Below are 21,463 nucleotides of genomic sequence, written 5' to 3'. Positions count from 1 at the left end.
GAGGGGATTCTCACCGGAGAGGATTCAAGTCCTATATATACCATGGTTGCAAGGGTTTCATTTGTCCTCTTGCCTTTTAATTAAAGTACTATTTTCACCTCATTTTTTTTTATCTCATCAAGTCACAACTTTTTCCCCTGGCCTCTAATAAGCCACGTAAAAGAAAAACCAAAACCCTTATGTTTTCTCTTCTTCCATTTCCTTAAACCCTAAAACCGTATAACCCTAATAAAACCCTCACACACTCCCCCTCTCTCTCTCTCTGTCTCTCTCTCACTCTCTCTCTCTCTCTCTCATTATTTTTCATTCCAAAATGAGAAGCATACAAGCAATAACATCCATCCTCTCCAAAACAGCACGATTGGCCTTTGGTCTCGGTGCTGCCGCTGCAACAGCAACCACCGTCTACTCCTCACTCTACACCGTCAAGAGCGACCAACGCGCTGTCCTGGTCGACCGATTCCGTGGCACTCTTCCAGAATCCGTCGGTGAAGGAACTCATTTCCTCATCCCATGGGTTCAAATTCAAAAACCCTACATCTTCAACATCGGCCCCCGTCATCACACATTCTCATCCATCTCTGCCGATACCAAAGATCATCACACGGTGAACCTCACTCTCCGTGTTGTCTGTCGTCCTGATACTCAACATCTTCATACTATTGTTCAGGATCTTGGTCTTGAGTATGAGAAGGTTCTTCCTTCTATTGCTAATGAGTCTCTCGAGGCCGTTGTAGGTCAATTGAGTGCGGGAAGACTTTCTGTAGGTCGTTCTCGGTTTTCTGCTCTTCTTAGGGATATTCTTGTTCAACGTGCTAAGGATTTCAATATTCTTATTGATGAGGTTGACATTACTCATATCTCTAGGTAAATATTTATTTGTCTATTATCATTCTGTTGAAGAGTTGAATTTATTCACTTCTACATGCATGCATTTTATAATTGATCTAGAATTTTACAATTTAAGAATCATTTCTTTTGAAATATTGATAATCTTTATTAATAAGCCAATGAAGGTTGGTTTAGTTGGTAATCAGTTGAGTCACATGCAAGAGTGTGTTCAACTCCAGTTGACGGAGTGAAAACCTTGTTAGGTGATTTGTAAGTACTTCCGTAAGCGCTATCCCAGTGAGCCTCTTGGATTTGTAACTTACTTAAGAGTTGTATTGAAGAGTTGAATTTATTGACTTGTTATTAGCAAAATAAAAATAAAAATAAAAATAATCAATATGACTAACTTGATGATGTTGCTTTACATCAAAGAGACTGAATTGGGTGGGTATTTACTCAATTGTAAACTGTTTATTTTAGTTCATACATTTGAATAGAGTTAAGATTATAATGAAATAACAAATATAAGGATGAATTTGATATTCATAAGTGACTTTAGGGAGTAATCTGAGATATCTGCTAACTAAAAATAACATCATATCAAGATGTTTTTGTCAATTTTTTTCATTTCAGTGACCATTTTGTTTGTGCCTACTATTTCATGGACCAATTGGTGTTTCACTAGCTTACTGCAACTAACTAATTAATTTACTAACATATACTCTAAAATAACCGTAACAATTTCATTAACGTACAAATAGGCTTTAGACCCTCACTCATTACCTCTAACCAACTAACTAATCTATTCTACTTAATCATGAAGTGGCAGCATTTTCATGTACTGATTCTCTGTATGATCCATTATCAGGGATTTTGAGAACAAGCTGCTGGCACATGAGCTGCTGGCACAAGAGGATGATGTAGAAGTATCTATACTGATTCAGATCATGAAATGCCGAACTCGTTTCCCCGAGGAAAAATGTAAAGATCTCGAGGTGTTTCTTCGTTCGGCGTTTGGCCCTTTGACCAGGCAGGCGATGCTTCGTTTTCCATTAGCTCCTCTGGAAGTGCCACCTTTCTTACCTGAGAACTCTTAACAATTATATTTATGAACCTTACAACAAATTCCAAAGCTTGCCTTTGGCACGCCTGTCCTTTTCTAATTTTTGTCTGTTTATTTATAATAATTAATTTTGTCTGTTTATCAGTTATTATCGATAAACAAAGAACAATTAGAAAAAGATAGACGTGTCAAATGCAAGTTCTATGATTCAATATCCGTGCCGTGACAACTTTGATACATACTTTATTAATCTCAGGAGTTTTAAGGATGCCTGAGAAGTGACATCTATGTTGGCTAAGTCTCCTAATGTCTTTGAACTTTTTAGTGTAGAGAACTTGCTCATGGCTCTTAATCCTTCGCGTAAAATTCATCGAAGATAATTAACTGACAAGTTATCGTTGTTAACTTGCAAATAGAAATTTCCTCAACGAAGTAAAAATAATTAATATACACGGGACAAGTTATCGTTGATGTAGAGTTAATTATATTTTTATCTCTTAAATATTTTCAGCACGTTCTACTTAAGAATGAAATATAAAAAACAAAACGTTTTACTTCAATTGACACTTTCAGTTGGTAATACACTCCCAACTTCAATTCATTTTACTTATACAAACAATCATCATGTTCTTTCTCATTGTTTATGATTTTATGTTTCAAATTGCACTGCTTTGATCGTAACAGACCACCTTGTTAACAGAAGCATCTTATATATACTGCTACTATCAAGTGCAACATCGGTGTGAGCCTTGTATTGTGGAATGCTGCTATCATCGTTTTTGGCCGCGAGTAATTTCGATTATTATCGAGATGAACAAGCAAGTGATCCATAATGCAGATAGAGTAGTTTCAAGCATAAAACGACATTGTTAGCAGTTACTTTTATCCGTATGCCCTAATCTTCATTGTTTATTATGGCACAAATTTTTAATTTTATTTTGAATTATTTTGTATATGGATCCGATCAGCTTTGAATTCCTATTACAGTGATGCTGTCCCTATTTTAATGGGGATTGATTTTTTTAATAATAATTTAATTGATGTTATAAATTGAGAAAATCGAAATTTTATTTTTTCAATGACAAATATTAGTAATTAGTTGTTAGATCAATTTTTCTCCTTAGCTCAAACCTAGCTGACCCAACCCAACTTAGTTGTTAGATCAATTAATCAATTTTAGATTAATTGTAAACACTTTGTCCGGATTTAAACCGACGACCTCCAACCCATAATCACTTAGCTCAAACCTTTTTTTTATTTTTTTTATCTCAACTCTATTTTCCCCTTCCACAAGTCACACCCTTTTCCCCTTCAACAAGCCACTTCACTACATCATGTCGCAAGTAATTTTACATTTTCTTTAAATTAAATAATAAAAAATTCACGTAAAAGAAAACCAAAACCCTTGTTTTCACTTCTTCTCTTCCTCTATTTCCTTAAACCCTAAAACCGTATAACCCTAAAACCCTCACTCTCTCTCATCATTTTTCATTCCAAAATGGGAAGCATCCAAGCAATAGCATCCATCCTCTCCAAAAAGGCACGATTGTCCTTTGGTCTCGGTGCCGCCGCAACAGCAACCACCGTCTACTCCTCACCTACACCGTCAAGAGCGACCAACGGGCCGTCATCGTCGACCAATTTCGTGGCACTCTTCCAGAATCCGTCGGCGAAGGAACTCATTTCCTCATCGCATGGGTTCAAAAACCCTACATCTTCGACATCAGCCCCCGTCCTCACACATTCTCATGCATCTCCACCAATACCAAAGATCTTCACACGGTGAACCTCTCTGTCTGTGTTGTCTCTGGTCCCGATCCTCAAAGTCTTTCTACTAGTGTTCAGAATCTTGGTCTTGATTATAAGTATGATAGGGTTCTTCCTTCTATTGCTAACGTGGTTCTTGAGGATTTTGTTGCAGGGTATAATGCAAATGAGCTTTTTACACTTCGTAATAAGATTTCTGAACTCTTGTTCAACGTGCTAAGAATTTCAACATTATTGTTGATGATGTTGCCATTATTGAGCTTTTTAAGAAGGAAGCAAAGCCGTGTTATTCATGCACAAAAAGAAGTAATGGTAACAGTTTATGGAGCAACGATATGTGTTTAAATTTTGATTGTTTAAATCTAGATATTGATTTTATCAATATTGAAAAAATAGTAAAAGGTTAGGCAGACACATGAAAACAAAATTAAAAAGAAAAATTTTAGTAACATCATTTTTCATGATTTAATTATTAATCTCTTTTAATTTTTTTTTTCATTCGTATGTGTGCCCTAGGATATTATTTATTAGCGGTTGTGACCAAACAATACTCGAAAAAGTGGAACCAAATATACATGTGTGGGAACATGTTACGAAATTTTTTTTTTCTGCCCCTATCACCAAAAAAAATGATGTATCTGCCCCTAGTTGAAAATTATTGCTCTAAATGCCCTTGTTCTTCATTTGAAATGGCGAGCATGACAATTTTTCAACCATCCTCTGCAAGCTTGCAGGCTTTCTCAGACTTTCTCTTGTGTTCCTAATTTAAATTGGCGAGCATGAATTATTTAAGGTTTTTTCTTGTTCTCTTTTTGAAATGGCGAGCATGTTTATTTTTTTTTCCCATGCTCCACATATAAAATGGCGAGCATGCATTATTTTGTTATAGGGTTGTGATGCTTCAGTTTTGGTTGCATCAAGTGGAAATAACAAAGCTGAAAAGGATCATCCTGAAAATTTGTCATTGGCTGGTGATGGTTTTGACATAGTGATTAAAGCAAAAGCTGCATTAGATGTTGTTCCACAGTGCAGAAACAAAGTTTCTTGTGCTGATATTCTTGCTTTGGCAACTAGAGATGTTTTTTTTCTTGTCAACCAAATTGCTCGCCATTTCAAACTACTAGCAAGAAAAAATATGAAAAAAAACAATAATGCATGCTCGCCATTTCAAAGAGAGAACAAGAAAAAACCTTAAATAATTCATGCTCGCCAACTTAAATTAGGAACACGCAGAGTTGTACAGAGAAAGTCTGAGAAAGCCTGCAAGCTTGGAGAGGATGGTTGAAAAATTGTCATGCTCGCCATTTCAAATGAAGAACAAGGGCATTTAGAGCAATAATTTTCAACTAGGGGCAGATATATCATTTTTTTTAGTGATAGGGGCAGAAAAAAATTTCACATGTTACATGTTACAAATTTTGGGCAAGAGGGTATGTTCTATGAGAAAAGTTATAATGACTACACCTGTAAATCAAACTTGCTTAATTTTGTCGTTTTTGCTTTTAATCTTGTCTTGTTGTTTTTGTAATTTTTTTATTTTTTGTCGTTTTTGCTTTTAATCTTGTCTTGTTGTTTTTGTAATTTTTTATTTTTATTTCAATCACTTTTAGCTTGTCATCGAAGCAGACTATATACTATAGTCTATATATAGTTACGATAAGTGAATTTGAATTTGTCCTCTTGGATTTTAAGTGCTATTCTTACTTTATTATTTTTCTAGCAATATCAATAAGTATTAAGCAATTGCGTACCTTATTCATATTGTATATCAATATTAGATTCTATTATTCAGGGTTGAATACATGACATAAATAAATCACTAGTATCATTTCAATGGGATGGATATTCTATTATATTGAGTTTGGTCTGCCGATGCTGAGATTCATTGTTACTGAGATGACATTTTAATACAAAGAGATTTACATATCTCCAAAGGTTGATATATTTTCATTTCATGAATAATATCATGATGCAGGTGTTGAGTTAATAACAGTCTCAATATTCTTACCAGTCATAATGATCTTCATGCCAAGATCAATATTGTTAATATTGTTAGAATAATTAGAATGCTATTTAAGGAGTATTCAAGTTCTTCTCATTACTAGAGGACTTGGTTCGAATCCAGCTTTGTGAATACAACAATGTTAAATCTCTAGAGGGAGAGCTTTACCACCCATTACGGTTTTATTGGCTCGAGAAATTAGTCTATATAGTTAAGTGCACTAGTTTCCCTAAAAAAGTTCATCTCTTCGATTTTGAGTAAAAAAAAAAAAAAAATCTTGTTGATTGTGTCCTCAAATATTAACCGTTAGAATGTGACTCATTACATGAGTATAGATTGACTTGGAATGAAGCTAGAAAATGTGTCAAATCATTTTTGTGAGTATTATCATAAGACAGTTGCTCTATTTAGTTAGATGAGAATAGTTGTGTAAAAGGAATTGAGATTAGTATGGTACACCTTATTGCTCATTTTTATGATCAATCTATGAGGAACTTAATTCAACCTTCACCTTACAAGTTACCCAATTGAATACATAAAAGTAAATGAAAATATAATTCAACTATGAAAAATAAAAGATTAAATAAGTTCTTTTTTTTTTTCCCCCTAAAAGGAACAACCCTGTGAGCCCCTTGTCTCATTTATTGTTCAAACTAGGATTGTCATTGAAAAATAAAAGATTAAATAAGTTCAAGATATGATATATGCAATAAGATCAAGATATTTGTTAATATGGTTTCTAGATATTTTTTTCCTTGCTATAGACTACAAATTTTGGGATTTCGGTGAAAAAAATAGAATGAGCCAAAACATTGCAAACACACCTTGTTTGGTTTGAAATAGATCATGTCCCTCGAAAAAGAAAAAATAAAGACCATATGAAATTCTCGGTTGGTTAGGATTTTCGTTGACACATTCTCTAGAGATTTTTTTCGGTCATATAGAGTTCAATTTTTGGGATTTACATACATGACAAAAGTAGAATGGGTTTAAAATTTACAGAATATGTGGTGTGATAGAAATTCCACAAAAAATAATTGTTCAATATTTCATAGAACGGTCATTAGTTTCGCTAATAAGATTTCTAGGGATTTTTCCTTACTATAGATCGACTAAGAATTTTAGGATATTGGTGAAAAAAATGCAATGGGATGGAAATTTGTAGTCATGCTCAATGAGATGTGATACAAAATGTTGGGAACGTAATAGCTCAAAATCATACTCATCGGTTAAGATTTTTGCATGTATGTTTTCAAATGTTGGGAATGTTAGGAATGTAATGTTGTTCAAAATTCTATTTCTCGGTTAAAATTTTCGTCGGTACGATTTATATGATATTTGGGATTTTAGTGAAAAAATGTAATTGGCCCTAAACTTGAAGAGACAATCTACCTATGCAATGAGATACAAGTCTTGACATAAAAAAAAGCTCAAAATTTTATTCCTCGGTCAAGATTTTTTTTTTTTGAAGAACAGTCAAGATTTTTATTTGGTAGGGTTTTTAGGTTTTTTTCCCATACTATAGGTTAAGATTTTTGGGATTTCGGTAAAAGAATGAAATGAGCCAAAAACTTGCAAACACGCTTTATGCATTTTGATAGAAGTCCCTGGAAAAAATATTTGTTTGTTTGGTTTCTTGATATTCTTTTTTTTTTTTTGCTATATAGACTACAAATTTTGGGAGTTTGGTGAGAAAAATGGAATGAGCCAACAAATTGCAAACATATCCTATGCGTTGTGATATACAAGTCCCTCAGAAAAGGAAAAAAATAGTTCAAAATCCTATTACGATGTTCATAATTTTCACCAATTATACGATTTATATGATTTTGGTCATGATTTTTGACAATTACCATGCTTATGTATCAAACCCTAATAATTGAATCTATACAATAAAGTTGGAAAAATCACATGTTTTAATGAGTGTCTTAAAATATATGTTGAAAACTATGTAAATTTGACACATATCCTACATCAAAACATTGAAAATTACATAATAATTAACCGTGATGATAAAATACAATATTAGTTCATATGATAATCCATTTCTGAAATATTGGTATCATTCATGTATATTTGAAAGGGAAATGCTTAATGTCGCGACACTTATTTTCACGATAAACTCACGACATTTATTTTTGTGGAATGCTGCGTTTTGGCTTAGTACTCATCACACATGACACAGGTGCAAAAGCGGTTACTTACTCAATTACCTTTTTTTTTTGAGGGGTTCCTTTTTTGTTTTTGTTTTTGAAGAGATACTCCATGATTTTTATTATTGGAATAGAAAATAAAAATATAGTTATAAAAAAGAAAGTAAATTAATTTTTAGTAAATTCTGAGATACCCTAAAGTTTGGCTGAGTATCGGTATCCTAGAGGCAAAATTCTTTCAAATGTTTTTTAAATAAATAAATATAAAAATATAATATGACACTGAATAATTGAATGATGTGTATATATCAAACCAAACTTCATGATACAATTTTGTTCACCTTAACTTTTATGTATTGATGGTGTAAATTTTTTATTCAGACATTCAATCAAATCACGCCAAATATATATATATATATATATATATATATATATATATATATATGTATATGTGTGTGTGTATGTATATATGTATGTATATACATATAGATATATATATATATATATATATATATATATATATATATATATATTAGGAATTTATCTAATAACGTGACATCATATAGTGATTTTTTAGCATGCAAGTGTAAAAAGAATTACACTTTAAATGTATACAAATTAGACATATTTTGGCTTAATTGCATGTTTGAACCCTTATGTTTATTTTAGGGTTTAAGTTGGTCTAAATCGTTTACTCACGTTGAGTTAGTCCCTTCCGCGACATGATATTGAGTTTAATAAAACAAAAAAAAATAAAAAAATATATTAAAACTGAATTTCTAAATAAGTTAAATTTTCATCACTCATATTGTCAACCTGAATCTTTAAACGGTCGAGTGATGGAAGGGATTAACTTATTTCAATGTGAGTAACATTTTCAATCAACTTGAAACTTTTAAAATATAAGGGACCAACTTAAAATTTAAAATAAACAGCAGAGACCAAACATGCGCCATTAAACCAAAATTAAACTAAAAAATAACAAAACAAACTTGTAAAAATTGAATGTGTTTAAAAACTTGTAAATATTGAATGTTAGTGTGCACTAAAAAAATTGAAAGCTAGTAGCCTATACATGTTAAAAGTACGCTTGGGTGAGGTTATTTTCGCTATATATAGCACTCTCCAAAACTTATAAATCAATCAACATGTATATTTATGTAGTCCGATTCGATAAACATTTGTAAATATGTATGTATAGGTACACAAATATGGATAAAAAGAGGAAAAAGAGGTTTAACGAAGTAGCCAAACATTTACTGTGTGTATGCTTGCTATATTTTTTATTTTTGACACAAATAATGGCGAGACACGACACAATGATTTCTTTTTCATTGTTTATGTTTTTATGTTTTAACTTGCACTGTTTGTTGTTGTAATAGACCTCCTTGTTAACAGAAGCATCTATTCAATTTATATATACTGCTACATCAAGTGCAACATCGGTCATAGAAGTGAGCTTGTTTCGTGGAATGCTGCTATCGTCATTTTGATCGGTTGGTTGCATCTAATTTCAATTATTGTCCGGATGAATAAGCAAGTGATGCATTAATGCAATTAATGCAGGTGCAGATAGAGTAATTTCAAGCATAAAGTGGACATTATTAGTCGTTACTTTTATCCGTGTCCAACTCTACATTGTTTATTATGGCATAGTGCACATGTTGTAAATTTTTTATTTTATTTTGAATTTTTTGTATGAAAGAAATTATTTTCTTTCTTTTAATTTAAGGCTTAAATAGGCAAACCGTCCCTGTAATTTGGGCGCGTTTTGATTTTCGTCCTTGTAAAAAAAAAAAATTTAATTACATCCCTGTAAAAAAAAATTTGTTTTAAAAAGGTCCCTGACCCCACTTCTAGCATGAGCTGGCATGGTTATGGCCACGTGGCAGTTGCTGACTGTGCAACTTTTGCCACGTGGCGCTGATGTGGCATGCCACATAATTAAATTTTGTTTATTTTTTTTCAAAATTCTAAAAATTCTTTTTTTAAATTAAAAAAATCCGAAAATAGATTTTAAAATCATAAAAAATTAAAAATCGAAAAAAAAAACTGAAAATTAAATTTTCGATTTTCAATTAAATTTTTTTCTTCAAAATTCAGAAAAAAAAATTTTAATTAAAAAAATGTGAAAATAATATTAAAAATCATAAAAAAATTTAAAAATCTGAAAAAAACTGAAAATTAAATTTTTGATATTTAATAAAAAACTGAAAATTAAATTTTCCATATTTAATTAAATTTTTTTCGAAATACTGAAAATTCTTTTTTAAAAATTTAAAAAATCTGAAAATAAATTTAAAAATCATGAAAAAATCAGAAAAAAACTGAAAATTAAATTTTTAAATACACAAATATTCAAATAATTAAACTGAAAATTTATTTTTTAAAATTTATTTTTAAACTGAAAAAAAATTAAATTTTTTCGAAATACACAAAATTCTTCCTATTCTGGTCTACTTAACACTTTCACATGCATTAATCCTAAACGATAATTCAACAGAATCAGTCTATGAAATCCTTAAACAATATGATTTCCCAGTTGATAATACACTGAACTTGTCTGTTTTTTTGTTTAGCCTGTCGCTTAGAATATCAACTGGAGAGTCAAAAATTATTAAAAAAATCTGATTTTTTTTAAAAATCATAATAATAATTTCGAAAAAAATTTCCGATTATATAATTTTAAAAAATATAATTTTTTGGAAATATGAAAAAAATGGAAAATTATATAATTTTTTAAAATCAGAATATATAATTTCGAAAAATATGAAAAAATCTGATTTTTTAAAAATCGAAATATTAATTTCGAAAAAGAATTTTCAGAATATGATTTTTAAAAATCGTAATATTAAAAAATCAGAATATGATTTTTAAATTTATTTTCAGATTTTTAAAATTTAAAAAAAATTCAGAATTTTGATAAAAACGTATTTTTTAATTAAAAATCGAAAATTTAATTTTCAGATTTTTTTAATTTAAAAAAATAATTTTCAGAATTAAAAATCGAAAATTTAATTTTCAGATTTTTTTTCAATTTGTTTCCGATTTTTTAATTTTTTTATGATTTTAAAATTTATTTTCGGATTTTTTAATTTAAAAAATGATTTTTCAGAATTTTGAAAAAAAAACAAAAATTAATTATGTGGCATGCCACGTCAGCGCCACGTGGCAAAAGTTGCACAGTCAGCAACTGCCACGTGGCCAAAGGCATCCCATGTCAGCAAAAAAGTGGGGCCAGGGACCTTTTTAAAACAAAATTTTTTTTACAGGGATGTAATTAAATTTTTTTTTTTTACAAGGACGAAAATCAAAACGCTCCCAAATTACAGGGACGGTTTGCCTATTTAAGCCTTAATTTAATGCATGACACAATATAAAAGATCAAGTTATGTAAAGGAAGTTTTTTTCCCTTCAAAATGATATTGATGTGGCTTTTTTGTTTACAATATTGATGTGGCTTTGTAATAACATATCAATTTTATAATTTAACTAGACGTCTATGCATTCGATGCACTGGCCAGTTTTATTATTGATAATTATTGTAGTTTACAGAAACATTATAGAATATATATATTGATATAAATGTTTGTTATATTAGTTTTTTCTTTCAATTTAGAATATAAGATTTTTTTAAGTAAGAATATAACTTAATTGTTCTAATATATTTTTTTATTATTTGAATAATAAAAATAAAAATGGTATAAAATTGACAAATAAGCTAAATAAACTACTTACATGGTTAAAAAAAAAAAACTTAAATGTAATGTGTGTCACACTCTCAAATGAAAAATAAATGAAACATAAGAGAGGTAGAATATTGAAATGAAAATAGAATAAAAAAAACTTTGTAGAGCTTGTTCGAATCGTTATTGTCATGCATAAGAAATTTTGTAATTAAAAACATGCATTATTTTAATAGTTATATCCTATTAAAAACATGCACAAATTATTTTTTGGATTGAATATCACAAATTATAATAATCTTGTAGTGTATCACAACTTTATTGAACATATGACTTTAATGAAAAAATTACACACACAATTAAATGATTTTCTATTTATGGGAGAATTTGTAGGGTTGTGAAACTAAAAAAAATTAAAATGTTGGTTATATCATGGGTACCTATTTTCTCTCCATTATTTAATCTTTTTTTTCTTCAGTTTCTCATCTCATTTCTAATTTTTTATTTAATTAATTAAAAGAGAGAAATAGAGTTGTGGAGGGTGAGTAGTTATACAATTATAATAATAAATGTTTTTTTAGTTTAATTAATAAAATGAGAGTTTTGAAGGGAAAAGTTATGGTAGAACTTGTATGATTATAACAATAGAGTTGTGGAGGCAGGGTAGGCATATGATTATAACAATAAATTATTTTTTTTATAATTTAATTAATAGAATGAGAGTAAGGGAGAAAAAAGTTGTTGTAGATTGTGTAGGATGCTAATATAGCTGGGATGATTTGCCTTCTCTTGTACCTTTTGTTTTGTTTAAAACAAATCACACATTTGTAAAATCTCTTCGTAATTAATGTATAGAAAGAAAAAACAAGAACAATATAAAAATGGGTTTCACAATTATACAAAAGAGTAGGATTAAGATTGTATCAAACAGATTAAAATCAAATCTAAAGGAATATAGAAAAATGAAAGTGAAATCCTCAAGAGAAAAAAGTTGGACTAAGATATTGTACCAAACGTTGCAAAATGAAAACCAAATATTATAGAAAGTAATAACATGTGATAAGAATGACTAAAGAAGTTGTTGAACTTTCCCATCCAATATTGTGTGCATTCATCAAAAGTGCTATCTCTAAAAAATAAATAAAAAATAAGAATCAATAAACAACAACTCTAATATAAGGACAATGAAATGATGAGATGATACATGAAGAGAGAAGGAAATAACAAACAAAGAAAAATAGAAATGTATTGAGAAATGAGGAAACTAAACATGCAATTGTTGTAACAGTTGCATGTAATAGGTGTGGTCCGAAGAGTTTGTTGGTTATGAATTTACTCATTTATACCGTGTAACGGTTGCAATTGTTTGTGGATAATTTGGTCATGAGAATCGGGGGTTAGTGGGATAATAAAAGTTTTTTTATGTGTTGTATGTGAGTGACAAGAGTTAGTGGGGGATATATAAGTTATTATTTCTATTTTTTAATTTAATAATTAATTAAAAGAATTAGAGTTTTGGAGGGAAATTTTTTAAGGAGAACCTGTAAAATTATAATTATAAATGATGATTATTTATTTTTTGATACATAATTTGATTATTCATAAAAACCTACTTTTGAGTGGTATAAATAGGTTATGAGAGTTTGGATGTTGAATGACATTTTCATGTACTTCCTCCGGTCACATTTATAAGCAAAAAACTACTTTTTAGGTGCATTGAATACTTAATGTATTTGGTATATATTATAGACCAAATACATTAGGTGTTGAATGAACCTAAAAATGGTTTTTTGCTTATAAATGTGACCAGAGGGAGTATTGATACAAATTCAGGAATTTTGAGAAGAAGCTGTATGCACAAGAGGAGGTAGACAATTCTATACTGACTGACATCGTGGAATGCCGATATCATTTCCCTAAGGAAAAAAGTGAAGCTCTCGAGACGTTTCTTCGTTCGCGTGGCCCTTTGGTGCCACCTTTCTTACGTTATTTGAATCTAACTCGATGGTAGAACTCTTAACAATTACTCCCTCCGTCTCATAATAATTGTCTCTTTACCATTTTTTCTTTTTCTCAAAATAATTGTCACTTTAGAATACCAATGCAACATTTATTATTTTTTTTTCCAATATTATACCCTTATTTATTGAATTTCATCCAACTTAACTACTCCACTAACTACAATTAATAAGGGTGTTTTAGTAAATGATACTAATTTTACCATCAAAATCAACACAATTAATCATTTCCTTAATACCCGTGCATAAACCTTAAACGACTATTATTTAGAGACGGAGGGAGTATGTTTATGAACTTTTATCACAAATTCCAAAGCTCGCCTTTGGCACGTGGGTTGAACATTACCAACTCTTAATCAGTAGAGTTATATATGTACCGCATGGGTTGAATCTGTTTTTTTTTTTTTTTTTTTTTGAGGGAAGGTTGAATCTTGTTAGCAACTTAGATTGATTTAAGAAAGGAAAAAAAGAAGAAGCAAATAATAGTTTTTCATTGATTAATTTATTTATTGTTGAATTAGTAGACCAAATAATCAATTTCAAGTCTATGCTTAGTTTAAGGGAGAAACAATGAGAGAAATGCTAAAAATGACTTCAATAGAAATTCCTTTTCTCTTTGTAATGCTGGAATTAGTGCTTTAGTATTTGAGCATAAATCCGTTTATTCTTAAATAAACAGGGTTCAAGAAATTCAATGTTTTATTCTTGGTCGAAACATGGAACTATATCATGCACATGAAACTATGTCTTGATTTACATTATGACCAGGATACCTTGTAAATGCGTAACTGTACACTAATGAAATCTTATGATTGAATCAAATATTTGGCAAAATAAATAAATAAATAAATGAAAATGATACCTTTGCATGTTTTTAATCTTAGAGAACTTTTAATGATGGTTCTTAATTAACTATGTAGCACCAACATTTCAAATTGAATGCTTTTCCGAAAATGTACGACTCTCGTATGATACTAACACACGTGTTTACGTACAATCCCTTTCACTTTCTTAAATAATTATCGATGCTTAAGTGTCAGGGTTGATATCTTGTTTCAATGTCAATATTTTATAAGTTCTTCACAATGCTTATGATTGAATCATATATTTGATTTTGAGAGCTACTTCTATGCACTTATGTTTATAAAGATTGACTAATATATTCGGATGTGTAAAATGCTTAAAAAAATAACTAGATTGCTTGCTTAAAAAAAAAAAAAAAGATTTTTTTACACATCCTGACAGATTGGTGAATCCATGTTTGTAAAATGCTTACTTAAAGCAAATTTTATAACTTTTTACACATCCGTATGTGAAAAATATTTCAAATTTTTCAGCATTTTGAATCATATTCAAATTGTCAATCCAGATAAACTACATGGTTAATCTAGAAAGGATAAAAAATTTAATTAAAAAAATGATTGTGTGGAGCTTTTAAGAACTATAGGAGGAAAAAAAAAACAGTTTTCTTTAAGTTTCACCCATAAGATATTGATACATAACTCAAAAAAATTGTCCATTATTGCCCTTAAACCCAAAAAACATTTTTTTTTGCTGTGAAAGTACCATTGGTTTAAGGTGAACCTTGCGGGGGGAAAAATGGGTTAGTTGAATTAGATGAAGAATTTGTAAATTTTTGCTTGATGAAAAAAGGGTGTCACAAATTGTGCTTTTCTTGAATGGCTAGGATTGAACGTCATGAGAATAATGTAAATCAAACAATGGAGAAGGGATGAAATTAATTTGTCACATGTGTTGGTTATGTAAGGATCAATTGTTATTTAAAGGAAACCCTTATTGTATGTGGTAAAAACAAAAGGCAAGTAAAATTTCAACATGTGGTTAGGTGAGATTAGTTTCACAAGGATTGTGATTCTCGCAATGGAAACCATCAACTACTACATGCACATGAAACCACCGATATATCATGTAAAATATTACATTTTCTCTCATCATTCATGTATTAAATATGATTCTTTGAATCATACATGTCACACGGGAATGAATATTATATATTGCAATCCTTACTAGTTATAAGTTCTAACCCTTACTAGATTCTTGGTCCAAAAAGGAAAAACCCTTATTATATTTATTAGAGGTGTCAATATCATGGGGCCTTGAAGTTTTGGCCCCAGCCCACATAGTAATGGGGCTTAAAAATCCACAAGATTAAAAGGCCCACATTCATGCAAGCCCACAAATCAAAAGCCCCCAAGCCCCAAAATTTCTATAAACATTTTCTTTTAAAGTTTTTTTTTTAAAAAAAAAACTATTTTTAAAGTTTTTTTTATTCAAAACAACTTATTTATACAAAATAGTTTATTACGATTTCATTTTAAAAAACAACTTATTCAAAACAACTTATTTATGCAAAACAACTTATTTATACAAAACAACTTATTTATGCAAATCAGCTTATTCGAAACAACTTATTTATACAAAATAGCTTATTTGTGCAAAACAGCTTATTCAAAACAACTTATTTATACAAAACAGCTTATTTATGCAAAACAGCTTATTCAAAACAGCTTATTTATACAAAACAGCATATTCCGATTTAATTTTAAAAAATAACTTATTCAAAACAGCTTATTTATGCAAAACAACTTATTCAAAACAGCTTATTTATGCAAAACAACTTATTTATGCAAAAACAGCTTATTCGAAACAACTTATTTATACAAAACAGCTTATTTGTGCAAAACAGCTTATTCAAAACAACTTATTTATGCAAAACAGCTTATTTGTGCAAAACAGCTTATTCAAAACAGCTTATTTATGCAAAACAGCTTATTCGAAACAACTTATTTATACAAAATAGCTTATTAGTGCAAAACAGCTTATTCAAAACAACTTATTTATACAAAACAGCTTATTTGTGCAAAACAGCTTATTCAAAACAACTTATTTATGCAAAATAGCTTATTTGTGCAAAACAGCTTATTCAAAACAGCTTATTTATGCAAAACAGCTTATTCGAAACAATTTATTTATACAAAATAGCTTATTTGTGCAAAACAGCTTATTCAAAACAACTTATTTATACAAAACAGCTTATTTGTGCAAAACAACTTTTCAAAACAGCTTATTTATACAAAACAGCATATTCCGATTTCATTTTAAAAAACAACTTATTCAAAACAGCTTATTTATGCAAAAACAACTTATTCAAAACAGCTTATTTATGCAAAACAACTTATTTATGCAAAAACATCTTATTCGAAACAACTTATTTATACAAAATAGCTTATTTGTGCAAAACAGATTATTCAAAACAACTTATTTATACAAAACAGCTTATTCGAAACAACTTATTTATACAAAATAGCTTATTTGTGCAAAACGGCTTATTCAAAACAACTTATTTATACAAAACAGCTTATTTGTGCAAAACAACTTTTCAAAACAGCTTATTTATACAAAACATCATATTCCGATTTCATTTTAAAAAACAACTTATTCAAAACAGCTTATTTATGCAAAAACAACTTATTCAAAACAGCTTATTTATGCAAAACAACTTATTTATGCAAAAACATCTTATTCGAAACAACTTATTTATACAAAATAGCTTATTTATGCAAAACAGATTATTCAAAACAACTTATTTATACAAAATAGCTTATTTGTGCAAAACAACTTCTTCAAAACAACTTATTTATACAAAACAGCTTATTTTGAATAAATAAGTTGTTTTGAATAACTTATTTATACAAAATAGCTTATTTGTGCAAAACAGCTTATTCAAAACAACTTATTTATACAAAACAGCTTATTTATGCAAAACAGCTTATTCAAAACAGCTTATTTATACAAAACAACATATTCCGATTTAATTTTAAAAAACAACTTATTCAAAACAGCTTATTTATGCAAAACAACTTATTTATGCAAAAACAGCTTATTCGAAACAACTTATTTATACAAAATAGCTTATTTGTGCAAAACAGCTTATTCAAAACAACTTATTTATGCAAAATAGCTTATTTGTGCAAAACAGCTTATTCAAAACAGCTTATTTATGCAAAACAGCTTATTCGAAACAACTTATTTATACAAAACAACTTATTTGTGCAAAACAACTTATTTATTTAAAACAGCTTATTTGTGCAAAACAGCTTATTCAAAACAACTTATATATACAAAATAGCTTATTTGTGCAAAACAGCTTATTCAAAACAACTTATTTATACAAAACAGCTTATTTGTGCAAAACAACTTTTCAAAACAGCATATTTATACAAAACAGCATATTCCGATTTCATTTTAAAAAACAACTTATTCAAAACAGCTTATTTATGCAAAAAAAAAACAACTTATTCAAAACAGCTTATTTATGCAAAACAACTTATTTATGCAAAAACATCTTATTCGAAACAACTTATTTATACAAAATAGCTTATTTGTGCAAAACAGATTTTTCAAAACAACTTATTTATACAAAATAGCTTATTTGTGCAAAACAGCTTCTTCAAAACAGCTTATTTATACAAAACAGCATATTCCGATTTCATTTTAAAAAACAACTTATTCAAAACAGCTTATTTATGCAAAAACAACTTATTCAAAACAGCTTATTTATGCAAAACAACTTATTTATGCAAAAACATCTTATTCGAAACAACTTATTTATACAAAATAGCTTATTTGTGCAAAACAGATTATTCAAAACAACTTATTTATACAAAATAGCTTATTTGTGCAAAACAGCTTCTTCAAAACAACTTATTTATACAAAACAACTTATTTTGAATAAATAAGTTGTTTTGAATAAGCTGTTTTGTATAAATAAGTTGTTTTGAATAAGCTATTTTGTATAAATAAGTTGTTTCGAATAAGCTGTTTTGCATAAATAAGCTGTTTTGAATAAGCTGTTTTGCACAAATAAGCTGTTTTGCATAAATAAGTTTTTTTGAATAAGCTGTTTTGCACAAATAAGCTATTTTGCATAAATAAGTTGTTTTGAATAAGCTGTTTTGCACAAATAAGCTGTTTTGTATAAATAAGTTGTTTGAATAAGGTGTTTTGCACAAATAAGCTATTTTGTATAAATAAGTTGTTTCGAATAAGCTGTTTTGCATAAATAAGCTGTTTTGAATAAGTTGTTTTACACAAATAAGCTGTTTTGCATAAATAAGTTGTTTTGAATAAGCTGTTTTGCACAAATAAGCTATTTTGTATAAATAAGTTGTTTCGAATAAGCTGTTTTTGCATAAATAAGTTGTTTTGCATAAATAAGTTGTTTTGCATAAATAAGCTGTTTTGAATAAGTTGTTTTGCATAAATAAGCTGTTTTGAATAAGTTATTTTTTAAAATTAAATCGGAATATGCTGTTTTGTATAACTAAGCTGTTTTGAATAAGCTGTTTTGCATAAATAAGCTGTTTTGTATAAATAAGTTGTTTTGAATAAGCTGTTTTGCACAAATAAGCTATTTTGTATAAATAAGTTGTTTTGAATAAGCTGTTTTGCACAAATAAGCTATTTTGTATAAATAAGTTGTTTCGAATAAGCTGTTTTGCATAAATAAGTTGTTTTGAATAAGTTGTTTTGCATAAATATGTTGTTTTGCATAAATAAGTTGTTTTTTAAAATGAATTCGTAATAAGCAGTTTTGTATAAATAAGCTGTTTTGAATAAGCTATTTTGCACAAATAAGCTGTTTTGTATAAATAACTTGTTTTGAATAAGTTGTTTTGCATAAATAAGCAGTTTTGTATAATTAATATAACGTAGCGTAAGTGATTTAATTAATTAATATAACGTAGCGTAAGTGATTTAATTAATTAAAATTAGGTAGCGTAAGTTGTTTAATTAATTAATTAATATAACGTAGCGTAACTGATTTAATTAATTAATATAAAGTAGCGTAAGTGATTGAATTAATTAATATAACGTAGCGTAAGTGATTTAATTAATTAATATAACGTAGCGTAAGTTTTTGAATCATTTAAAATAGTGACAATGTCTTATTTAACTTGAATTTCAGATGTGGCATGATCAAGCGGGTTATAAGTGCGTAAACGCAGGGAAGAGGTTGAAGGAGCTTGATAAGCCGGAGGAGGCTTTGAGATGGTTTTGGGAGCCTGTGGAGGGGTCTGGCCTCCTTGGTTTGATACACGTTGGGTATTCGACTGTGACCCATGCGATGGTACGTGCTCTATGCGAGAGGTGGCACACGGAGACGAGTAGTTTTCATCTACCTGTGGGGGAGATGACAATCACTCTGGACGATGTGCATAATCTTCTGCACATTCCTATTTATGGCCGCATGTTGGAGCACAATGAGTCGATGGATCGGGACCGATCGATTGATATGATGACTAGGTTGCTGGGCATGTCAGATGATGATGCCAGAGATCAGGTTAGGGATGAATCTCCTGGTCATATCAGTTATCCCGCACTGAAGCGGGTTTATGAGGAGCACCTGACTGAGGCTAGACGGCTTGAGCGTCCACAGTCGAGGGAGGAGATGCAGGAGAGAGCCAGGAGGAGGGCGTGCTGTGTGAGGAGTTTCCTTTTATATCTTGTCGGTTGTGCGCTGTTCACTAACAAAACGAACAGACACATCGACTTGATATATCTGGATTGCATGGCGGACTTGGGGGCGATTGGGAAGTGGTCGTGGGGAGGGATGACCTTAGCCTACCTCTATGATTATCTGGATGATTCTGTTATCTTGAATAACAGAACGATGGCTGGCTCTGCGACTCTTTTGATGGTAATATTTATCTTAATTTCTTTATGAGTTTATTTTATAAATTTTATTATCATGTTAGACTATTTTATAATGTTTTAGATTTATTGAATATTTAACTCGAATAATTTATTTTGTTAGACTATTATTTATTTTGTTAGACTATTATTTATAATGTTATACTATTATTTATAATGTTAGACTATTATTTATTTTGTTGCAGGGATGGATTTTGGAGCATTTGCCAGGTCCTTACCCAAGGAGGCGTAACCTGGATTGGGACCCGCGGACACCATGTGCTGGGAGATGGCTCACTACCAAAGGCCATACGAGTGTGCACCATTACCGATCATGCATGGATCACATGGAGGTGGATGACGTCAGGTTTTCTACCTATGGTGATCGCAGAGACGTCCACCCATTTCAGATGTTGTGCACTTACTCTAGATGGCTCATGTGCGGGAAGGAAAGGGTGTACCGTCATTTGCCTGAGCGGGTGAAGAGGCAGTTCTCCTTTGTGCAGGACATTCCCAGACATCCTTCAGCTGTCCCTCAGGTGCCTACACAGATGCTGACTACTGTGTTGATGGACGCTGCTGCATGGTTAGTAGGTGGTTGGGTAGATGGGTGTCAGACACCATGGCATCATGTTCCTGACTACATGGCTTGGTATGCCACAGTCTCTCACCCTCGCATTCTCCCACCTGATGAGGGATCCCCTCCCAGGCCGGCGAATGTGGAGCAGCTAATTGAGGAGGAGCATGCCAGGGAGATGCCTGACACACTGACGATCGTCCGGGATGTGGCGCACATAGCCCGAGATATTGCGACCAGGCATGGCGAGATGACCAAAGAGGAGGTTGTCTAGGAGGTCTTGCGGATAGTTAGTGCTACTGAGCCTGTCCTTACTTATCAGATTTCCAGGCGGCGCAGGGGGCAGCAGAGGCAGGCTAGGCAGGGCTGATTAGTATTAGGATTTTTTTATGTATTTTTTGAGTATGATAATCATGATGTATTATTATGACATGTTCCGTACATTTTCCTATTTTTATGACATATACGTACGTTCGTTATATATTATTTCTTGCGTTTTAATTTAACCATGTTCCTGTTAAATATTGGATGAATATGTTTATGTATTATTAGATGAAAATTTTAGAAGATTTTTCAATTGGTTATTTGATAAAAAATTTAGATGAAAATGAAAGTTAAAATTGGTTAGGAAAAACACAAAATAAGGAAGATG

At 30.3% G+C, this 21,463-nt stretch overlaps 2 pseudogenes across 1 annotated transcript; both read left to right on the top strand.

Moving 5' to 3' along the window:
* The first annotated feature begins 313 nt into the window (after nt 1-313).
* Nucleotides 314-1,928, top strand: LOC146911865 (prohibitin-3, mitochondrial pseudogene; annotated as a pseudogene).
* A 1,398-nt stretch (nt 1,929-3,326) lies between these two features.
* LOC146911864 (uncharacterized) lies at nt 3,327-21,214 on the top strand (annotated as a pseudogene). The gene is made up of 4 exons (XR_015014638.1): nt 3,327-3,973; nt 4,567-4,739; nt 19,510-20,241; nt 20,441-21,214. The product of XR_015014638.1 is annotated as an uncharacterized LOC146911864 (transcript).
* Nucleotides 21,215-21,463: the final 249 nt, after the last annotated feature.

This window comes from Medicago sativa, chromosome 6 (assembly GCF_051527215.1).
Source record: "Medicago sativa cultivar Bolivia chromosome 6, Bolivia_mono, whole genome shotgun sequence".
Taxonomy (NCBI): Eukaryota; Viridiplantae; Streptophyta; class Magnoliopsida; order Fabales; family Fabaceae; genus Medicago; species Medicago sativa.
Note: the sequence above shows the minus strand (reverse complement) of the source record. Positions and strands in the feature narration are given on the sequence as shown.